At 40.9% G+C, this 23,424-nt stretch overlaps 1 protein-coding gene across 24 annotated transcripts in view; it reads left to right on the plus strand.

Annotated features, from left to right (window-relative positions):
* The window catches only part of PCDH15 (protocadherin related 15), a 535,558-nt gene that overhangs the window by 95,106 nt on the left and 417,028 nt on the right, over positions 1-23,424 (plus strand). The window contains exon 1 of one of the 24 annotated variants that reach the window (XM_083844319.1): positions 18,437-18,461. The exons of the other annotated variants lie outside the window; for them this stretch is intronic. The gene's annotated coding sequence lies outside the window, so the exon portion shown is untranslated. Of the gene's footprint in view, positions 1-18,436; positions 18,462-23,424 lie in introns of those variants that run through there. 24 annotated transcript variants of the gene reach the window in all.

The following is a 23,424-nucleotide window of genomic DNA, read 5'->3' on the forward strand; positions in this document are numbered from 1 at the left end:
GTATATTTGGGAAGGGCTTTCATTTATAACACTGTAGGAATTTTGCAAGTTGTCTTAGATTCTGAATAAGGCAGACTTAGTAAGTAGTTCGAGGATGAAAATACAGAGTTACACAATTTACTTGGATAATTCCTTCTGCAACTTTGCAGGTGCTGCAAAGTACAGATGTTCAGGCACACCACAAACCTGACAGCATGCAGAAATGCCAGGCTGCGCTGAGCTGCGGATGTTCATTGTTTTAGAAACCCTATTTTCTGATCTCCTTTCTGCACATATTCTCATCTTTAGTGTACCAAATAATGGTGGATGGATTTTGTTTCCATGATCTAATAGTTTGGGGCTGAGTGTGTATTTAACTCCTCATAGTTACTTCTCACCCTCAATGGCTGCTGTGTGAGGAAGGTAGCTTCAAAGGGATACAGCCATCAGCTGCTCTGTTTTCGTCCCTTCTCTTAGAAGTGGTAGGGTGTCTTGCAACAAAAACATTAGCTGCAATAAACAGTAGCAACTCCAGGTTGTCCACAAGTGGCAACATATATTTATAAGTACAAAATACGCTATAACCACATAGTGCATTTTGCTAGCACAATCTGGTGGAAACTGGTTCAGGTGTTGGTGTTCTTTGTTAGGAGCTGTGTGTAAGCAACCGTGTTACAGAAACAGCATGGAGCCTTCAGGAGTTTGTGAAAGCATGCAGTTTCAAGGTATAAAGCAGTTATATCATCGTTCACTGTGAAAAATGTGTGCAGTGCTGAACAGCCATTACTTAAAAGCCTTCAGTATTGCACTGAAATTGAGCGATGTCATTGTGTCTACACAGACGCTCAGTGACGTGCTTGGTGGTATCACATGAACAGTTTGAGTCTTGGTAGGGTACAGAGAAGACTGGGTTGAGATTATTTGCTTAGAATTCCTTCTCAGCAAATATATATGCCCCGGAGAGACACTACAGACATAAGACCTATGGAAGAATTGTGTGAGGTACAGAAATGCACAAACTGAAGTAGCTTGCTTTTCCACATACTACTTGTCACCTCTTGTTTTACGGATCTGTTTTTATGGCTTGGTGTATGAGGTTATAACCATAGATTATATTTGCTTATTCCTTCAGCAGGAAGAAATTTGCAGATTCCTTCAGCAAAATCAGAAAGAATTGAAACATGCTTTGGGATGAATCTGAGAAGTCTGAAGCATTCTGATTTTGCAGGCAGAAGTGTCTGAAAGAATCTGAAGTTTCATCAGCTTAGTCTGTATAATGAACTTTATCAAATCAAAGTCTTGAAAATGTTCTTAAAAAAAACAAAATGGAAAAGCTGTTGCTGGAAGGCAGGAGGCCTGCAAGGGAGATAAAAGCATGAGCAGGGAAATTTGTATATCAGTTCCCTGCATATTTCTGGATTTAGTCTGTTGAATGTGTTCAGCTTGTTTAATTACCAGTATAAACAAATTCATGGGATAATGATAGCATCCTTAGATGTTGATTAAGGAACAGTCTTTGTCAGATCTTTTAATGTAATGAGGCAGTCACATCACAAATAGGCTGCTAACCATTTGAAGAAAATCTGCACAGAATGAGGCAGGAGGTATCAGGGAGTCTGGTTTTCTCTGGCTGCTACAACAAATCCTAATAACCTCCAGGGGATGCTGTTATGTCAGCCTGACCCCCAGCACCCTTCTGTTTTGGTTGGTTTGCTGGAGCCTTTCGTTTGGGCCAGTAGTACCTTCACATGGGTAGGTGTCCTGCCACGAAACAAAGAAAAGAAATCTAACTTGCAACCCCAAGGTGATCCCAGCTTTTTGAGCAGAGTAAGGGTTTTAAATAAACCAGCTAAATAATTAAATTAAATTAAAATAATTAAATTTAAACAGCTAAATAAGTTGAATAGCATATTTTGTGCATGTGTGTAGTTGCCTAGGCCAAGAAAAAAAAAAAGTAGAGGAGGGAGAACCAACAAATGGCAAATACTTTCAGCATAGTCCTTGGACTGAAACTTCTTACTCCCTCAATTTAATCACTCAAAAAACGGTGACTGTAGTTTTGTACTGCACAACTCATTGGCGTTAGAATTTAATGTGCGTTCAGTCTGTTTGGTTTTGCACCTGTGAACCACAAAGTATGTTGTTTGTGACAGACAGTAAAGAACCTCTGTATTTCTCTGCAGCAGAGCATTCCTTTCAGTAATTACTGGGAGGCAGTCAACAAGGACACGTTTCTAGAGGGCAAATTTCATGGTTTTTCTTTATTTTTTGTTGTTGTTTTGCATTGTTTTATTTAAATTAAAGAAGTGGAATGCTGCACAAACACCCTTGGGAGATGTTAAAAAAATATTTTGTGGCTATGATATTTTGGCTGAAAGTTTTTATCATAGCACGTCTGTCTCTAGCACAAAATAGAGTTCAGGACCTGTGTTGTTTTGAATAGGTTTTCTTGAAGTGGAATATTTATTTTGCGAGTTCGCAAAAACCTCTCATCAAGTTGCATCTTGAATTGCATAGCCCTTGTTTTTCTGACCACGAAGCTCTGCGAAGTGCCAACAGAGTGAATTATTTCAGGTGATCATTAATGGATGGGGCAGTGAGAGCAGCTAGGCAGAACTTTGGATGGGTTTCAGTGGCCGGCTCCGCCAGCACTGGCCTACTGCAGAGACTCAGCACATCACTGCAGTACTCTGCACCTCAGAAATTACATTCCTATTAAAAAATAAATAAATCACTAACCTTAATTCAGAGCAATACAAACAGCTATTTATTATGTTTTGACAGCTCACTATGACCCAAATGTTTTAGGCTTTTAATGGTATGTGGTCTATTTAGCATATTTTCCCATTACTAATAGTACCTTCGTTGTAAGTTTTAGCAGTAGGGCCAGTATCTAAACGAGATGAAAATGACCTTCTTTTTTCTTTTTCTTGCTCTGCAGCTAAAGACACAAGGACAGTGTATAAAGAGTTCCTGTCCTGCAGATAAATATTTAGTTTAGTCCCCAGGCTCGTTCATGCAAAAAGAGGACTGGATTATTTCAGCCCTTCTTCTCCTTTTTCCTCTAACTGCTTCCCCTTCCCAGTCTGTGTTCTGTTGCCCTAGTATTGTCCAAATCCATTGTATATCAACCTATCTAGCAACTCCAAGATGCAATGGAAATTTTAAACCTCAAGCAGAAAGCTGAGCTTTAATTCATAAACAATTTCAGACCCATTATTTTCCAGTGTAATCCATGAAGTCCTACTAATGGCAATTATTTTATGAAGGTTAAGGAGGGGGGGGAAAAAACATACTTTCTTGAACTACGTATAGCCACCTTTATAGTTTCAGTAAATCAAGAAAATTGTTTCTTGATGTTGACATTTAGTGAGCTTGGTAATTCTTTACTAGAAACTACAAGGAACAATTTCCTGTAGGCTAGTGTTAACTTCTCTAATTTATTACTGTTAGTGACTATTTTATTTTCATTTTTCATGTTGAACACCTGAGAATGTTTTGGAATAAGTATTACATTACAGAAGCGCTCTGTCTCTGTGTTCCCCCTTCATTCTGACTGAATCTGTCCAAATGTTCACAGTTAGCATTTTGGGGGAAATTAAGGGACAAATGGGATAGTTTTCAGGTTGAAAAGACAAATGAAGCCACCCCAGGCAGGCAGGACAAAGCACCTGACCGAGGTGCTCTTCCCTTAAGATACTCAGCAACCTCTTTCCAATGCCCCCACCCTGAGGTTTCTCGAAAACCACTAGGAGTGAGAGCCTGGCCATTTGAGTCAAATCAGTAAAAAATTAAACAGGCAGGAGAACCTGTGATGAACTGGGTTGAACTTGATGCTTTGCATCTTTTCAAAGATGCTGTTTAATGTCTCTTCTTTTTAGATATAAATGTGGGGATTCCATCCCTAATCACTGCTTATAATTTTGACATTTAATATTGATGCTCAGGGATCGTGGGTACTACCCTTAAGTAAGAGCTTGAGTATGAACCTTTCAGATTCAAGAGAGACTGTGCAGTAAGCGGTGTGCTCAGGCAAAAGATAGATTTACTTCTCCTCTTTGCTGCAGTTCAGTAAAAGCCAAGGTTTCAGTCTGAGACTTGCACTTACTTTATTTTACAAAGTGGGCAGACCTTTAGCTGCCTTTTTGTTCCTTAGTTGACCTTGTTTACAGTGTTTTAAAATACATGATTAGGCATAAGCTGCGGTCAGTTAATTTCACAACTTTGGCAGTGCATCAGGAGAGCTCACTATTTGGTGCTTTATTTCATGTTCTACCATGCTAAAACAACACTTAACGTCACTGCTCGATCTTACGTATGTCTAACTCGTCCATCAGTCTCCTTCAGCAGCCAGAACAGCCATCTGTCTCACTGAGACAAACATTTGGGCCTACAATAAGTAAGATTTGACTTGCAGAGTTCAGTATTGATGAATGATATTGCAAGAAAGGCATTTCTACTCAACTGTTTCTCAAAAAACAAAACAAAAAAAATCCTAACTGCATCCTCTGGTACATTGAATTTACCCGGGCTTACCTGCTTTTGTACTCCTTCCAGCTCAGACACTTCTCACTGTTAATAAACTCCTTTCTTTTGGTAAAGGACGTTGGTGCTGGTGACAGGTTTTAATTTTACCCCCATAAATTTGGGGTTATTGAGTTATGTAACAAGACATTAAAAAAAAGGCAGGGAAAGCAGGGTTCAGAGCTTTTCTCCCTAATAGAGTAAATTACCAAATTTCTCTTTGAAACTGTAATCAAAGCTAGGGACTCTGCAATTGATTTGAGCAATAGGAAAGACAGGTATCCTTCATGAAAGTCAAATCTGAGCTGTTTGGCATTGACAGATACGTACCTTTTTTTTTTTTTTTTTTTTAAATACTTGCATTTTCATTTGTTGTGATTTTCATTTGATGTAAACCAGTTGTATTTACTCCAGCCAGTCAGGGTCTTCAGCTAATGGATTTCTTAGTGTATGATACAAAGGAAATCTAAGTAGATTGAGAATGGGTAGTATCCTTTCTTAAAGCATCATCTTTAACATGCAAAGGAAAAAAATGGAAATAACAGAGCTTAAGACTTCTGAAAATATGTTGAAAAGTTCTGAATCTAGAATCTAGAAGCTTTCCGTAGTACACCAAAGAAGATAACACATCAGGAAAATCTTATTTTCTTTACTGTTCGATGACTGGTACTTTTGTGCTGGCCTTACGTAATACCTGAAGTGAAGTTTTACTGCAGGAATGGTTGTGGAAAGCACCTGGCCCACTTAGTATATTGTTTTAAAAGTATTGGATGAAGCTTGGTGGTTTTTGTTTTTTTTTGGGGGGGGCTTTTTTCAGTTACCTGTTAGCCTGGAGGTTGCACTGGCTTCTTGTGGCCTTGTTGTTGGCACGGTTCTCGTGTTGCTTAGTGCAGGACATGCACAATGCAGGCTTCTTCCTCCCGCCCTTCTTCTTCCTTGTGTCTGAGAGCAGACCCGGAGGAGGCTCAGCCTCCAGCTTCAGAGCTGAAGGAAAGTTGTGAGCACTCCCATTGCCGACGTGCGTCCAGGACAGCCTGGTGACAGCTGGTAGACAGACGTCCACATTTGTACAAGTTTACCACGGCAAAAGACGGGTTTATTAACAGCAGCTGAGTGCTGTATCAGGCAGGCAGGCTGAGATAAGCAGGAGAAGCACAGACGTGCTCATGTATTGCGTGCCTCCTCCCTGTGGCTGCGGAGCGGTCACTCGCCCAGCCCTGGGTTCGTTGCTCTGCACTGCAGGTAACAAAGCCCGACAGCCGTGGCTTCAGATCTGACAGCTCTGCTCTCAGACGTTTTGCATCGCTTCCATGTGTGTTTTTGGACTTCTGACCCTTCGGAAAGCAAATAATTAGAGTGTTCAGGTTTCTTTTTTCAGATGATTAAGTGGGTTGGCGTATCAGATGGAAGGGTTCATTTATGTAATTCTGTTTTAATTAAAGGGAAATGCACCACTCCAGCGCATCATGGTTTGATAGCAGTGCTGCAATTATGTTGAGACTAGGGTATACTTTTCTACTTGGGTTATAGAAAGATATTTACTGACAAAATTTTACCCTGTTGCTATATGAAGGGGGCCTAATTTCTATTTCGTAAGTAAAGCATCTAATTTCTTCTGTACTCAATTTCCATTACCTGGTAAAAATAAAAACTTAGGAATGCTTTTTAAGACCTTTGCAGCACGCTGGTGGTAGGCCCATTAGAGCTATATATGCTTCCATTTTGGCCATGCTGTTAGTAGTACGTGGGTAGGCAGAGATAGTCCTCAGTCCTGTCTTTGTACAAATAGTCCTTGTACAGCTTACACTTTGGAAGAAGGTGGAGGGACTAATGGAGTACTCCAGTCAGCTTAGGACCTTTGTTTTGTCTTTTTGAGTGTGTTTATTCTTTCCTTGCTGCTTTGGAGGAGGCTCTTGTCCTTTGGAGAGGATGTCTTGTAACAAATACTAAGCACTAAAAAAATAGCTATAGAAGCTCCATGCCTGTTAAGGATGGTTAGTTTCTATTTTGAGGGAAGTGGTCATAATTTTTAAAGCATTTTTTAATCTGATTTATACTTTTTTTAAAATCTATTTGCCCAATTACTAAAGTTTCCTGCAATTTTAAGTGGGCTACACAGTAGTTTTGTTCTATAGTTTTACAAATGGGACACATTTCCATCTTCACTGGGGGAAAAAGAAAAATCAATGTCATGAGGATGCAGACAATACACAATGAAAAAAAGAAACCAGAGCGTGGTTTCTTACCCTCAGGTGTAAGAAGTGTGTGTCATCTGCTTACTAGCCTTGTTTGGCAGCTTGGTGCTCTCAACATGCACACAAGCTTAAATTTGCAGGAGGGGATTTCACTACCAGCTCATTTCAGAGCAGGAGGAGGCGAAGTGGTACTAGGAGAGCTCCTCCTAGGGACAAGGGAGCAGGGAGAGGTGCGAACAGGCTGCAAACCCTACTGTACATGGGAGAGGCAATGCATGACTCTCATGGGAGGGGTGCTGATTTTGTTGGAGCCTGGGCTAGATTTGGAAACTATACTAATTCAACAAAAAGACGGCTTACATCTCAAATAACAGAACATATGAAAGAGTAGGCAATGTTCCAAGGGAGTTTTAAAACTATGTTTCAAGGGACAAAATCAAGTACACGGAAGAGCAAGTAAGAAATACAGGCATGCGGATGAGAAGGACAAATATAAAAGGTCTGTATTCATTGTAATGGAAATGAGTTACTACAGGTTTGATTTCTGATTTATGAATATTAATTTTTAAGGAAGACAAAAAGACAAATGAGGGGCAGTCAGATGTCTACACAAATGGAAAAAGTTTAGCAAGGGAAATGGGAAACTTAGTATAAGAAGAAAACATATTTTGAAACAGTTAATGAAAATCTAGCTAGAAGACAGTAAAAAGGCAATGGTGGTAGCTCATGAAGATTGTGATGCTGAGCAGAGGAATCTCAACCCATTACTACTTACTCAAAGAGCTCTGTCCTCTGATCTCCAAGCAATGGTCCTGGCCCTTAGCGTGAAAGTAGTGTCCTTCCTGCATGTCATAGTGATCTGTGAAACTGAGGCAGGAGGGCTGGATAGGAAACAAAGCAGGACTTTACATGAAAAGCATTTTTGTAGTCTGAAAGGAAAACATAGTATTTTGAAGGGTGACAGAAGTATTTGACAGAGAACAGACAAATGTTCAAGTTTTGGGAGAAAACATTGCTGGAGAAGAAGGGCAATAATGGGGAATGCAGCCTGGCAGTAATATATGGTAGCACACCAGTGCTCTTATTGCAAAATCCATATGTAGTTGCATGTTAGCTGTATGCATACTTTAATTATGAAGGGAGAACAAAATTAGACATTAAGGATAACAAGCTGTTTCCACTGTAAAGGCAAGCACCTCAGGAAGCAGTGGCCACAGGCAGTGGAGAAAGGAATTCCCCTGAATTTGGGAATCCCAGAGGGGTTGCAAGTTGCCGTGGGACACGGGGAGCTTCTGGAGAACACAAATGGGTTGCTACGAGACAGAACTGGAGAGCAGGAATAACAATTTTCAGTGCAGAGGATGGTTACCAGTGGATTCCCAAAGCATCTTACGCTCTTCTGAATTTTCCTGTTGGTGCTGAGCCTTTTAGGATGGTGGATGCAGAAGGGATTTTTTGGTCCTGAGCACCTGGGTGAGGAAACAGTGAATTTCTTGTTATCCAGTGCAGGTGGAACAGTGAACTGCTGGTGCTCTGAAGTAATGCTGAAGTTAGGATTAAGATGGGTAGTTTGTCTGAGTGTCCTTTGACAGTCATGAATGAAAAATCTAATATTGGACTTACTGGAAGAAGAACCAACAGCAAACCCAGAAAGCATTATGGTAATAAGCTGTGCATGGTGCAGTTTGGGTCACTCAGAGGGAGTTATTGGAGACCTGTTTAAAATAGAGGGCAGGACAGTAAGGGCGATCCAAAATGTGGAAGGGCTTATGTGGAATGACAGCAGAGATTGGCACACTTCAGTTTGGGAAAGTGAAAACTAAATGGCTTATATTTACAATAGAGTAGCGTGAAATCCTGAATACCTGAATTAGAAAGCACATGGTGAATCTAGCTGACACCAGGGGCAAGGTCAAGCAGAGAAGCCATTCTTCCCCTAGGTGTAGTCACCCTGTGGGCAGAGCTTGTGCCCTGGGGAGTGCTCTACTGATGGGGTTTTGGAAGGGCTGGGGTGGGAAGGGAAAATACATCACAGGCTGTGCCCCATGAGGATATAACCTCAGCTCATCGAGGTCTTAGCAGCAAGATGCTGGATACTGTTGCTAGGAAGAGCCACTACTGCTGTCCCGTCCCTGGTCCCTTCCTGGGCTTGTCCTGGTGCCAGGCAGAGACAGGGCACGGCTTGGCAGGGCTCTCCCCTGGGCTCCCGCACCTGTTCCACACTTAGCTCTTAATAAAGCGACTGATGCAAATAAATGTGGTCTGTGCAAGTTCCCAATCTTTGCCAAGCATCTTCAACCTATGGCTTAAATTTATCTTTTGTCATGGAGGGCGATGCACATGTTGTGAGCGGTAGAATTTATAAGATAGTTGTAATTGAAATGAGAGGATTTATTCAGTAGAAGATTGGGATTAAAGCAAGGAATGGTTCAATACAATAACTCAAAGCTTGACTACTGTACAGTGTGATAGGTGGGAAAGCTGTTACAGTGATTACAAATCCATTTGGGAAAGTATCAAAGTCTGAACATTGTGAAACAGTGCAAGATAAAAAGTGTAGTAATGAAGTGATGAAGGACTTCTTTTGATTAAATTGGGACATACTTAGCAGTGGTAGAACACCATCTCACTAGGGACACCCCCGGCTGCTTCACTGTTGGAATGACTGGATATAATGCCTAGTTTCAAAGCAACAGATTTTCTGATGATACTTAATTGACAGAGGTACAAATAGAAAGTAACAGTGAGAACGTGTTTAAAAGGAATCAGATAACCTGAATTTCTGGGCCAAGTTTCTGCTGGTCTGTGTCTGGAGACTTAATCGTCAAAAATCTGGTAAATACAAAAGAGAATGCTGTAGATCAAAAGCAAAAACTCCACTTGGGATAATAACTGAAAACCACAGCTAAAGCTATCTGTGCTGTGCGTGTTACACCAGCAGTGATAAAACAAACAGCACCTTTGGGGCGTGTACAACGAGATAAGGCAATAAATGGTGGAGCATTGCCCTGGCAGCGTAAAGCACACTAAGACCACAGTGGGATTCCTATAGATGGGGTCGGTGTGTTTCAGAGCAGCATTACCGGTACTGTAGCAGTGCAGCAGAGAACAAACACAGTGATTCCAGTATGGGGGGGGACAGTGATTATTCCCCAAAATACCCAATACTGGGAAATCAGCCACAGCTGTCTGAAATCTCGCTAAAGCACATTGCAGTGGGGTCAAGCATAGCCCCAGAAAAGCATCTACCAAGAAGCAAGCAGTGGATTTATGTGAGTTATTGCCTCGCTGCTCAGAGGAAGTCATGTGGAGGTGATGAGTACTGGGCTGAGATGAGGAGAAGAAACTCAGCGCGTGTTTTGGGCATGAAAACCAGTTCTGCAGTGGGGGAGATCCGCCGGAGACAGCGAATGAAAGAAGTAACACGTAATTGACTTGGGAGAGGAAAATTTAGTATTGAAAAATCTTCAAGCATGAAACGAAAGACTGTAGTAGAAGATGGGGATTAATGTGCTGTGTGGTAGGCGATTTGTATTGCTTGACTGTTTAAGGACATGTCTTTACCGACTTTATGAAATTTTCTGAGCTTGTCATTTTGAACGTGCCTGTATCACGCTTCTGATCCTTGGCCCTTTTGGCACTTCCCGTGATTGCAAAACAACCTATGCTAGCTCGAGGGGAGCGTGGTATGTACACGATGAGTATATTGACCAGGAAAATTCCCTTTTCATCAACTTACACATAGCCTTAATTGCTACCTCATTGGGATATTTGGCTATAGACCTCCCAAATATGAGTTAGGAGCTGGACTGACAACAGGGAACGTGACAAATCCAGGCACTGAAATAACCGCTTACCCAGCTCCACGTTTAATTAAAACTAGCCACTTAGAGATGGAAGAGGGTTAGTTTGGTTTCATAAGCTGTCATGGGAGAGTACAGAACAAGAAGATATATTTTTCCAAAAATATTCAAGAGCACTTGTGCCCCTTGTTTTCTCTGAATGAATTAGCTTTTATGTTTACAGTGTAACTCCATCCTGTTTTTAAAGTAACCTTAAAATACCTAGACCCCAAAAACTTTCTGAATGGAAAAAAAAAACCAAACATTTGCATACACCAAGAGGGTGTTTGGGCACTGGGACAGGCTCCCCAGGGCAGTGGTCACAGCACTGAGCCACCTGGCAAAATGTAAATTTTATGAGATTGAAATAACAGCCATCCACTTGGCAGGACTGTTAAACAGCATTTAGAGAGAATAAGGCATCATTTCACTGAATGGAACGAGGGAAAAAGGAGTTGGGGTGGAGACTGGATCTATTCACACACTGTTCAGTAACATGCAGAACATCTATTCTGTGGAAGTATGAGCAGAATAATTTCTTACAGAAATGTCTGTATCAATAGCTGCAAAGCCATCTCTTGTCACTCAGCCCTCGTCTTTTTGTAAGTTCAGTGATACTGCAAAGACAGAATTCTTTGCCTTTGCGGCTATTTCAAGTATTTTAATTAATTTCTAAGGAATTATTGGCTGCTGATGAGATTTGGCTCTAATGGATGGTACTGATCATTTTAAATAAGGTATGAGATGGCTCTTAATATTATCTTTGACTAATGTTTCTTTTGAACTCTCAGTCAATGACAATCTGATGTTCTGATAGCTGTTTCCCTTAATTGCCTTTGTGTTGTAATTTGACTTCAATTGCATAACTTTCATTTAAAAACATGGTTTATTTATGAAACCTCTGTGTCTAAGTAGTTTTGTAATGTTAATTTTGGTTTATTGAAAACAATTGAATACTGGAGTTTCTAACTTACCAGTTATACTCATGGAGATCTTCATACTGGGAAGAGCTTGTTATTCTTGTAAAGCAGGTCAGGTAATTAGGAAAAATGAGATGTGATGGGTGTTCCCTTGTTCCTAATGGGGACTCTGCCAGTGCCGCAGCTGGTGGTCACAGTGCTGATGGAAAGAGGTTGGAGGCCAAGGATTCAACAGCCATGGGAGCAAACTCCTGTTGAGCTCGTCTGAATTGGCACCTTGAGAGGACGTGGCAAATTGAGACTGGAAACGTCAGACCTTAGTAGAATTCAGTTAGAACTTTCATGGTTAGTATATCATAGATGTTGTTTTTATATATGATATATATATATATATGTAGTATATAGACCACGTTTTTTACTAAAATTGGGGAGCACTTGTCAAGAGAAAGCAAGTTACTCTTTATCACATGCTTCCTTTAAGTCTTGTTTTTTTACTGTAAGATTTGAAGAGCCATGAAATAGCATTCACTCTGTTCACACAGTAATGAGCATAAAGGGGCATCCCCTTCTGACTTAGTTACAGAGTTCAGTGGCTTCTCTGCCCTGCGAGGTGTCACTGGTGACATACGGACCGAAACGATCGGTTTAGGGTGGAAATAAATGGCTGTGCTGAAGTGAGGCAGCAGACTGACAGTGCAAGGAATGGGGATGCATTTATAAATTTAAAACTTAACTTTAATCCATGGATTTGAACTCATCAGCAACTTCAAGGCTTCTAGACTGTTGTGAGTTAACAAATGTGTTGTGCTGTGTAATACGGTATTTGCTGCATTTTTTAAAATGGCGTGCAGTTGTTCCTCTTACCCAGTTGCTATGCACACAAGTAGGAGTACTGTGGATAAATAGAAATGGAAGCACATTCTGAGTCTAGACTACATCGGTAATGGGAAATCCCAAGAATAGAACTATCTTCTCCGCAAAACCTGCTGGTTGGTAGAGATTTTTAATTTGGTTATTGAAACTTCAGCTGCTGACAGCAGGCTGAAAGGAAGCTTTTTGTCTGTACTTCTGTCTTGTTTTTCCTCATACATTGTCCATCAGAAGAGCCAAAGTCAAAAGCCATGAATTCATTGCTAAGAGGGAGCATACTGCAAACGCACAGGTTTCTTATGATCTCTAATTTACAACGTTATTGGCCTAAAAGCATTATTTTTACTGTCTCTCTAATATTCACTAACTGTAATGCTAGACTACAGGGTCTGGGCTTCTCTTTCGGAGTTCTTTTCAGAGTGCTACTATGGTTCACTGAAAATGTTCTGTATACTCTGACTGCCCTTTTTCTTTCCTGCAGTGTACATCTACTACCCATGTTTTTTCTAAGCCATCCATCTGCATGTAAATGTAATGGTGTTGGGGTGGAAGATTGTCTCTATAAGACATGTTTAGAAGAAATGAAAACTAAGATCTTTATTTCTGAAAGGACGTAAGAACTCCACTTAGGTGTGTGTAGAAACAGATACAGAATAATACAAAGGGTACATCCATAAATGAAACCAGGAAACTTGTTTACAGAAAGAACCAAGGCCAAAAATATACGTATGCTACCGTTATGCTTCATTTAAAGAAAGGCAACAACTTGACATGGAAACTTGTTGAAATCAACCCTGAATTGAAATTCTTGCAGATGGCATGGAGATGATTGAAGGCATCATGTGATATATTCTGAGCATGACAACTATCAAAAGAGATAGGAGAAAATCCAAATGGAGTCTTTCCTGGCCAAAAGCTGGGAAAGGATAGCTGCTAGAAGTACAGGAGTTTTTCGGAAAGCTGTGGTTGTGTCCAGGTAAAGAAAATGACGAAGATCTATACCTGGCAGATTAAACAGTAAGGCATGCCAAAAAAAAGAATAGGAAGAGCAATTATGAGAACTAATGAATTGTTTAGCAAATACTCCAGATGGAAGAAGCTTATAGGAGCAGTACTAGAGGCATAAAAGAAATTATCAGAGAAAATAAGGCCAGGACAGGAAACCTCAATGAGTATTTTGCATCTGTATCACTTTGGAGCTGTTTGCACAGGTTGCTACCCTCATTTTTTGCAGGTTTAAACTGCAACTATACTGCAGTTCTTTGGAGCTGTCATCGAGTCTGTGCACAAAGAAATGTGTCTGCATTTCAGCCAGCACTTGGCATGGTTCCTAATCAAGCCTCTTAAGAGAAACTGAGCTGCTGTGAAATAAAAGGGAAGACCTTCACATGGATAAATGATTGATAAATGAAGAAATTAGGCAGCTGTCATCTTTCTCAAAGGCCATTTGTAAATTCGGTCTGATCTCCTTGTCCAGGTACATGTTGGTGGCTCTGCTTGGAAGAACTGCTGGGCGCTACAGGTCGCTGGCTTTCGCCTCCAAACTGCCTTCGAGCTGAATCGGTCCTCTTTGCCCTCTACAGAATGCTGGTCCTCAGTTGTCTCTCCTCGCTTGGGTTTACATCCCTACCAGTGGGTTTCCGGCAAATTGCTAGGAAATTCAGAAATATTGGGTTATTGTAGTGCACGTGAATATATCAGTAATGTAGCACTGGACCACCTGCTTTCTAATCACTCGTATTATTACTCTGCCACCGTTGATTCGTGAATACTTCCAAATGTAAGTAAAATTACGTGTCAGCTGCTGCAGGTCCAGAAAAAATGCAAAACTCTTTATTTAGTTACGCTGTGCAGTTTGCTTTAGGATACATAATGTATCAAACACCTAGGAGGTGTTTGAAAAGCAGAATAGTCAGTATGCAATAATGTGTAACAGATTATCTAAGTTTTAAAGCAATGTGAATATTTGGAGGATTTTTTTTAATGAAATTACACTTTATACTAGTTTTTGCATAGCTTTTTGTATGTGCATTTCTGTGAAGACAGTTAGATCTCTACTCTGTCCTTAATCCCTCTGCGTGGCTTGGAAACATTTGTCAGCTCTAGGACATGCAGTGTGAAAGCTTAGCATCAAGAGCCAGCCTTTGTCATGCATGCCATAAATCACAGTAAACACATTTTATCATAATAAACGTAGTACTTAGCATTCAGCTCCAGATCTGCCATTCCAGTGGGCATGGTAATGCTTTGACCCGGGGGTCTGACAGCGTTCGGTGGACTCAATTTTTAGCCTCCTCTGCTAGCACACGATACAGGACTGAACGCCGTGTGTCTCGGTGATTTTCACCAGCACACTGTCACCTGGCAGGTGACGCTCCTTGTGTAACTTTCCCTCGAGGGTATGAAACCAGAGGTTGCACAGACGAGGAAGGACATGTGTTACACAGATCGATGGTTTTAGGTGTACCCACATGGAAGTGTTTCTCAGGGGCGGAGTACTGCAGGTACGATGTGTTTAAACAGACGAGAGACAGCCTCACTTGGGATGGAACAAACAAGTGTTCGGTTTGATTTGTTGTCTGTTACCTTGGGTTTATTGTATTGCCTAATCTAACAACATTTCCTTTATGTATTTGCTTTCTCTCATTTACTTGCTTTATGAGCGTTACTTGTCACTTCTTTCAGTTTTGCAGGGAGCAAAAAATGCAGATAACAAACACTCTGGGTTTAACCCCTGGCAGCAGACATCATCTCCTGTAAATAAGTGATACGTGGCATAGAAATTTTCAGTTCAGTTCATTACAAAGGCTCAGTAGTCTTTTATGACCAGCACGTGCCATGTGGACCTGCAATTTGCATTTATAAATGTCTGTTAATGTGTTTTATAAACGCAACTCACTGCATTTGCCGTGGGAGGGTGGCTGGTGGTGTGTGGGGAAATGGGTCTGGAAGCAGCGTGGTTTACGAAGAGTGCAGTCCTTTCGGTGTTTGTATCTTAACTTTTGGTTATCATTGTGGTGTTGTAGGCTAATGCACAGATGTTTAGTAGTTGTTGTGTCTACTCTCATTTCCCAGATGATTTCCAAAGGCAGTTTTCCCACACTGACTTACTCCTGGAATGGCTGGGGGGACCCTGCCCTGAGCAGGGGCTTGGACTGGGGGTGTCCCATGTGGCTGGAGGCATCTGGGGGAGAAAGGAGCAGGAGGAGGGGGAAGGTGTGGGGCACAGCCTGCTCCCAGTCTATGCTGCTCTCCTCCGCTGAGCACTGGAGTCAGTCTTTGCACAGCAAGTTTCTTTCCTGAGCTGCTATTGCAGCACGCCTCGTCATGGCAGTTCCTACACCGTTTCAGAAAAAAAAACCACATAAGCTACAGAAAATTGACCCTTAGATTTTGTTCTCCATTATAAAAAGCAAACAGGCTTTTGTGATCATTTTTTCCCAAGGAGTGAAATTGTAAGTGGTACTCTGTCAGCAAGCTCACGAAAGAAGTAAAAGCAGGAATAAATAACACGTTTCTTGGTATTTTGCTTTTCATCCCAGCATACAGCATCTCAGCCTGGTAGCTTTTCTGGATTGTGAAAAAGGAGAAAACCTTTGGTGGTGTGTTTTAATATTAAAGTAGCATGGAAGTAGGGCTACGAACAGCCTTAGTGCAGGGGAGATCCCATAGAGCACTCAGTGTCAGAAAAGCTCCAACAGCTGGAGTAAGCATTTACTGGGACCAGAGACAGCCCAGGAAGCGTTCAGGTCTTCTTCACTGTTGTTGAAGAATCACAGAGCTATTTTAAAGGGAGGAAGTGTTATTAGTTGTAGAGCAGCTTTCGGTAAGGGAATTGTGGCGGTCGCCTGCCTGGAGCTTCAGCTCTGCGCTACAGAGATGCAGCTTTTTTTTTCTTTCCCCTTGTTTATTTATTTATTTCTGTCTCAAACCTGCCTTTCCAGAGGTATCACCCGTGGCAGCTCAGCACCAGGATACTACAGCATATTTGATTAGAGGGCTGCTTCAGACGGAATTGCTTCAGCTGCAGCCCCCGAGCCTGATGCCTGGGGCAGGGCCTCTGCGGCCTGCATGCCGCTTCCAGGAGGGATCCCTTCTCCACAGCATGAGACCAGTGGGTTAGAGGAACAAAGCATACATGACTGATGTTTTTCTAGCAGTTCCTTGAGATAATCAAGCAAAAGTTCATTTACCATAGATGGGAAGGGCTACAGAAATCGTATTTTGTGATATTTCTTAAATTACAGAAGTATTTCTGTCACAAAGTGGATCTGATATGTTAATTTTCTTGCCACACTCCAAAGTTCATCATTTTTCACAGATACCAAAGGGAAAAGTTCCTTGCAAATCAGAGTATGTAGGTGGAGACTTCCTTCAAAAGTGAACTTTGTGTCACAGAGAAATACGTGTGACACAAGCCCGGTTTTGTAGTTTGTCTTGCATTGTTCCAAGTTTTTGCAGTTTGAATAACTGGTAAGCAACTTTAGTTACAAAAATAGTCTGAATACCAGTAACCACAACAAATGCTGTTAAATATCCAGGGCAATGAAATCAGTTTACCCATCATGCATGTGCTACCTCTACCAGCCATAGGGCAGCATGTTTATTAATCAAAATGCTGCGTTGTTATTTCAGGAAGCACTGAGGCAAAAATGACTGTGTTAGTAAAAAAGTGAAAGGTTCTTCTATTCACGATACATCTTCACTTTACAATAACGACAGACTCCAGGCATTTGAACTGCGTTATTGAGAAACGCAGATAGATGTGTGTATAGTGCTGCATCAGGAGAAGAGTTCGGAGGACAAAAGTGGTACAGAAATCCTAAGGCCTTCATCTGTGCGTGTCACCACCTATATGAATTTGGACACGGAAATGAGAACAGTTTAGACAACTTGGATACATTAAGGTTTTGATACTTGTTCTTACATAAATCTGCTTTTGGGCTGAGGGTGGAGGGTTCCTTCAGAAAGCATTTCATGGGAAATGGGAGCAATCCTCCCCCTCAGAAGCTTTCAGTGAATCAGGTGTAATTGAATGTAAAAGACAGTGAAAACTCGAAGACAGTAAGGTTCAACCCGCCCCATTTCAGACTCTGGATTTAATTAGTGTTTTACCAAGAGACAGGTAGGTGAAAATTGTTGATGATTATAATTTACAGTGCAAATTATAAGCAGCAGGCATTAATATATTTAGAAATCTTGTTTTTCTGCCAAGAATATTTTTATGTAAAAATAATGCCCCTCTGCTGAGACTGAAGGATTGCTTGTGGAAAAGTTCCTTATTTTCTCATTTGCCTTTAAACAGGCAAATGTAAAAGTAGGGTTTTTGTAGCTCATCACAAACAAAGTAGGGAAAAGTAAACTTAAATGAGCATTGCACAAAATTGTTGCAGTCTCTCTATCTTTCTGGGTCTTTATATACATGCATTCCGACAGTTCAAAATTCTTTGTGAAGTTTGCTGTGAATCATTCTTTCTCTAAATTATTCAGGCTGCATAATGCGAATAAAATCAAGCTGAAAGCACAATCTGTGCTGTTGTTGGAGGACATGTAACTACTTTATCTAACCAACACAATCTGAACTTTAAGTATGTAATCTATTTATGTATGTATCAGTTACCCTATAAGAGATAATTATCGAGTTATGCAGTTAGGGAAGCAGCCACATTACTGTTTTTATTCAGTCATCAAATATTTTGGCCCATCATTTAGTAAATATTTCATCCAAAAGCTTATTTTCACAAACTAAAAAAAACAAAACAAAAAACCCACAGATTCCTTGCATACAAAAATAGACCTAAGGAAACAAGCAAGCGTTCATTTTTGGAAGTGGAAGCTGAGCTTCTTCATTCCTCAGGATTCACAGCATTCATTCGTTCCTGCTGCAGGAGGAGGAAAGCACTGCATTGGTCGTCCTTGGTCTGCTCCCTGCCCCTGCCTCCCACTTTATTTGTCCTTGAACTGCAGGAAATCGACTTTGTGCTCCCAAACTAATGCTGTTCTGAACGCAACAGCGCATCTGCCGGCACAGCTTACATCTCATCTGCCCTACAGGAAGTGGTGGCTGTCAAACTCTGGAAGGAAATGCAGTGTTTTAGTCTGTAGGAAGGTGGCAGCATTAATTGAATCAGGTGAGATTCTGGGGGGAAAAAAAAGTGCTTGTGTCACATACAGATCTTCAAGGTGGTGCAAAAAACTTGCAGTGGCCAAAAAGCAGGTAGCCACCCCAATAGCCTCAGAGCAAGCTAGAGGAGTTAATTTTTTTATTATTATTATTTTTATTTTTTACATATATTGATTTTCTTGAAAAATGTCCCATTGGGCATGTGAGAAAGCCGAAAGCCTTGGGAATTGAAGGTGCTGTTTTGTTTTGTTTTCTTTGGACAGGTACTAAGAGCTAATAATAGCTGTTAAAGTATCCTCTTCCTTCCTCTTTCATTAAAAGAAGATTGAGGCCAGGCTTAGATCAGTCAACAGGAGACATTAGCAAATGAGTTGGTGCAGAAGGTCTCTGTAAAAGCTTTTTGCAGCTGTGATGTTCTGCAGCAACTTGAAGATTGTATTTTGCAAGGAAAGATTCCCTAAAATGCAGGTAAAGCTTCTTTGTACAAGGAACCCTTCAGTAATCTGTGCTACATACACATGTTTTTTTTTCAGTATGTTTTTGAATCAGTGCAAGAAGCTTCTTAAGTCTTTTATATGGAGCGTAAAAGCATAGGAAGAAATCTGCGCTGCTGGTGTCTGTAATCCCTGTGCCTGTGTGGGATATTAATGCTTGCTGGCGTGGGTATGAGAAGAAGTGAGAAAATGAACTTCTCATTCTGCACTTCCAGCGTACATAATCAATTCTGCTGATCCTTTTTAACTGGTCCCTGAAAACACAGAGTACTAAATACCTCCACAATCTTCCAGAGCACTGTTCACATTTAAGAAAAAATCTGTTATCTTCGTGCTGTCTGCAGAAATGTCTGTTATGACCTAACAGTGTCTCCCTCACAGATGCCAATAATTAATTATAAGTGACCCTAAGCTGCATCAGGTGATGGCGGTGTGAGCTGCTGGGGATGCTGCAAGAGCCCTGAAATTCCAGCTGCAGAGGCAGGATTTGTATGGAGGGTGATGCCCTGAAAGGCAAGGCAAGGTCAGAAGTAGTCTTTTATTTATTTAAGCTTCCCTGAATAACCCGCACCGAACCCATCCTGGCCACATCTTGCCCTGCACTGAGGCTCCAGACTCACTCGATGCAGAGAGTGTCCCAAACGCTGAGGCACGCTTGCTTATCTCATGACCTCACAGGAGATAAAGCTAAATGAGCTCTGAAATGAAGGCTCTTTATGGGAAGTTTTCAGCCATGGGCATTAGTTTCCACTAGGCCATACAGGTTTTCTCAAAAGAGTGAGCTTTCAGTGGCTGCAGGGATATAACGTTCCCCAGTTGAAGTGCTGTCTTAGCAAACTTTCAGCAGCCGCTTGCGGTCCTTTCTCAAGCCCTTGAGAGGGTTATCAGGGTGCTTCTGTCTCGGGGCAACATTTTCTTATCAAGACTGCCGCTGCCTTTCCTGTTCTTGAGCATGTTTCTTTCTCATGTCACAGTTAATCCCAGAACAGAGGTTTCATTGTTACTTGGTGGAGGTTGCTGTCGGTCTCCCCAAAAGCACCTGCCCCCAAGTTGGTGCCTGGTCAGGCTTGTTGCATATAGCCATGCTGAGGGCTCGTTCCAAGAAAAGGCAGTGACTCCTTCTTCTTATAAATAGCATCCTGAAAGCTGAATGGAAGGAGGAAACAATGATCATAAGTATTACAAAATACTGTAATTCTTCACAAATTAATTTTGGATTAAAATCAAACTCTGTGGTTTAAAAAGAGCTCCATCCTCATTATTAGGGTTGTTATTATTATTGCTGCTACTATTTTTACCCAGTGCACTGATTTAGAGGTGCTATTTTTGGTCCAAATCAAAAGATACAGATTGAAAGTCATGAAAACGGCTGTTTTGGGATCCTTATCCTGGGGTATCGCTTTTCTGTCTTTGCAAACACAAGGAAGGGTTTCTTAGGGTTATTGTTTTTCTTTTGGAGGGGGTGGCAGTGGGGAATGGAGATTTCATATACACATGTCCATTGCATATTAGGGCCTAAAAAATAGCAAATCTGGACAGACACTGGCAAAGAAGGGACAACCCATTTCTGCAGCTATCCAGCTGGTCCTTAAAGCAGAGTCGGTACAAGAGTCTAGTCAGTCGGAGGGGATACTGACAGTGACTTGCTTGTTTCCAGCCGTGGCAAGCCCTTTGCCTCTTGGTTTTGATTTTTTTTCCCCCTTTACAGTGTTTCTATCTGTTTAATCACCATTAATTTATGTTCTGAAGAAGGAAGTTTTGAATTCTCCCAAAGAGAACTTGTTATTGTCTAAGGGGGGAAAAAAGTCAGCTTTCATTCCTCACTATGACTATTTTTGATTTGTGAAACTGTGTGGTCCATATAGCAGAGGGGTGGGAGAAAATGTGATGGGTTCCAGGTAATGAACAGCAAAGCTACGAGCAAGTTAACTTGCAAGAGATAATGTGAATCATGCAGTCAAAACAGCCAAACTTTTTGGTTGAGCCAGTAAGGCGGCATATCATCATGGGGCAAGGTTGAGTGCTTTTGCAGGGGAAAGAAAACGCTTCTTTTTTGTGTCAAATAAAAGTTAGCAACCTGGAATGACAGCAGATGTCACAGATATACTTGGATGTGTAAGAAGGAAGGGTTCTGTTTAAAGTGCTCTTGTGGGTTCCACTGCTGCAAGGGTAATAATCCCCATAATGAATTATTGGGAGAAAAAAATTTGCCCTTGTCACGTCCCATTCTTCAATGGGAGCATGGCGCTTCCTAGAAAAAAGTGATTGTCATCATCAGGTATAAGCTCAAAATGACACAACATAATACAGTTCTGCCATAGTCAAAATTATAAGCAGGTCTTCAGCGCAGTGTACTACCTCAGTGCTTGCAACCCTTAAATTCACTTATCGATTGAGATTTTTCATTACTAATCCTAGCCTAAAAGTAAATTTGGGTGGAGAGACTGCTGTTTTTTTTTTCTGGATTACGAAAATAGTTCATCTCTCCCATATAACTAAATGTCCCTAGGCAAAACCAGCTGAACTCTAACGTTGCTTTTTGCAATGAAAGACTCATATATCACCTCTCAGTGTTGTGATAGGTTTTTTATTGTTTTTAAAGAAATGAAAAATTCTCCCATAGAAAAATTGTGCGGGTGTTTAGAAATGAGGGCTCCTATCATGAACAGATGTATGTTCATACTTTACATAGGTATCACTGCTCATTTGTATTGATTTATTCTCAGCAGCATCTTAACTTCCTGATATTATTATGTTTTAAAAATGTTAACATTTACTTATACTGAATGTACACATTGGATGTCCAGCTTGTATCGATCATAAAATGAAGTGCTCTCGTCTTGAGTATAATAATCAGGTATAGATCACAGGATGATCTCAAATGAGAAAATTCACTTGGGTGCTGGTGCTTCTGTTTGACAGTTGCACGTACCTCTGTGAGTCAAAAAGGTAGACGCAACGTTTTAGCCAAAAGGCTGAGAAATGGGGTTTTAAGATGCTTACTTTGCATTGAAATTAAGTTTGCTTCTGAATGTATGACAATAGAGTATTTATTTCTAGGTAATTATAATTTGGTACAATGCAAACAAAATCTCAATTTTTCTTCATCAATAAGCTGCTGTCTCATTAGATGAAGATTGGTAACAATCTGATATTGAAGATCAGTTATAATTATCAGCAAGAATGCAAATTAGTTCAACTGTTTCACATTTTGAATTTATTAAATATGATTTGTCATTATTCTTCATCTGCTATTAGATGCAACGTGTAACAGATGAGCAGAGCAGCAGAGAAATTTGCGGGACAGTCTGTATTCTGTTGTAGCTGAGCTGATTTTGCTATTTCGTGTTTCCTGTTGACCTTCCGATGTCATGGACATTATAGATAAAACCAAGCCTAGCAAGTACGTTATTTAGATATATTCCTCTGTTTTGAACTGCATATTGAGGGCATTAAAATGATTACCATCGTGCCCTTGGCTCCCTAAGTTCCAAGATTTTAACTAGCTTTATCTGGGGCATATGCTTAGACTGGTTTTGTGAGAAGTACTAGGGACCATAAGCCTCCCAACACCTGCATCTTCCTGGATGTATCCCCTAGCACATCAAACCCCAGGTTTCTGTGGGCTGCTTTCAGCGTTGAGTCAAGTTGTGCTCAGGGCTTGGCCTATTCACGGTTTGTTCCTTATACCCTCCGTTATTACTTTTTATTTGGAAAGAAAGAAAGTGGAACAGGAGACATCAGGAGTCAGCTACGTGTTTGAACCTGGTGTCCAGCATCCAAGTGGCTCCTTTATTTGTGCTTTTCAAGGGGCAAATCAGGTCTTAGGCAGCAAGGAGTCAGGACAGCACCAGGTAGTAAAGGATGTACCCAAGATTGTTCACTGCTGGGTTGTTTTTCTTTCATTGTGGTCCTCTCCTCATTTTCATATTTATTTTTTTCTGCGAGAATGTGAAAGGATTAGGCTTAAACCAAGGGAGCTTTCTTGATTAAGACAAATTATGTGAACATAATTAGCATTTAGAAGGGAGAAAGAATAGGCCTTGTCAAGATCTGGACCATGTTTTGAATTATATGCTCATTGAAAAATATAAATATGACAAAAATGTGTTAAAAACTGTGTTCTTTGTCTATCCACTTGCATTTGGCAATTATAGCAAGAACAAGAAGGAGAGATTTGAAGAGGACAGCACAGTGGTTCTGCAAGTATATTTGTAAAGTATCTTCCTATACAGTGCCATGAGACAGCAAGAGTATGGGCACATGAATGATGAAAACTTCTGCTGGTGGTAAGGTGTCGTTCCTTGTGTTGTCTCATCTCAGAGGACCTAGCAAGGAGGTTTCTAAAAAGTTATTTTCTGTTAGCACAACCTGTGTAATGGTTGCAGTTACAGGGGTTTCAGTCAGAAAACCACTAAAAGATAATATTCCTTCCTCTTCCTCTTTCACTAGGCTCATTGTGAAAAAGAAATTCTT

This window comes from Anser anser, assembly GCF_964211835.1.
Source record: "Anser anser genome assembly, chromosome: 7".
Taxonomy (NCBI): domain Eukaryota; kingdom Metazoa; phylum Chordata; class Aves; order Anseriformes; family Anatidae; genus Anser; species Anser anser.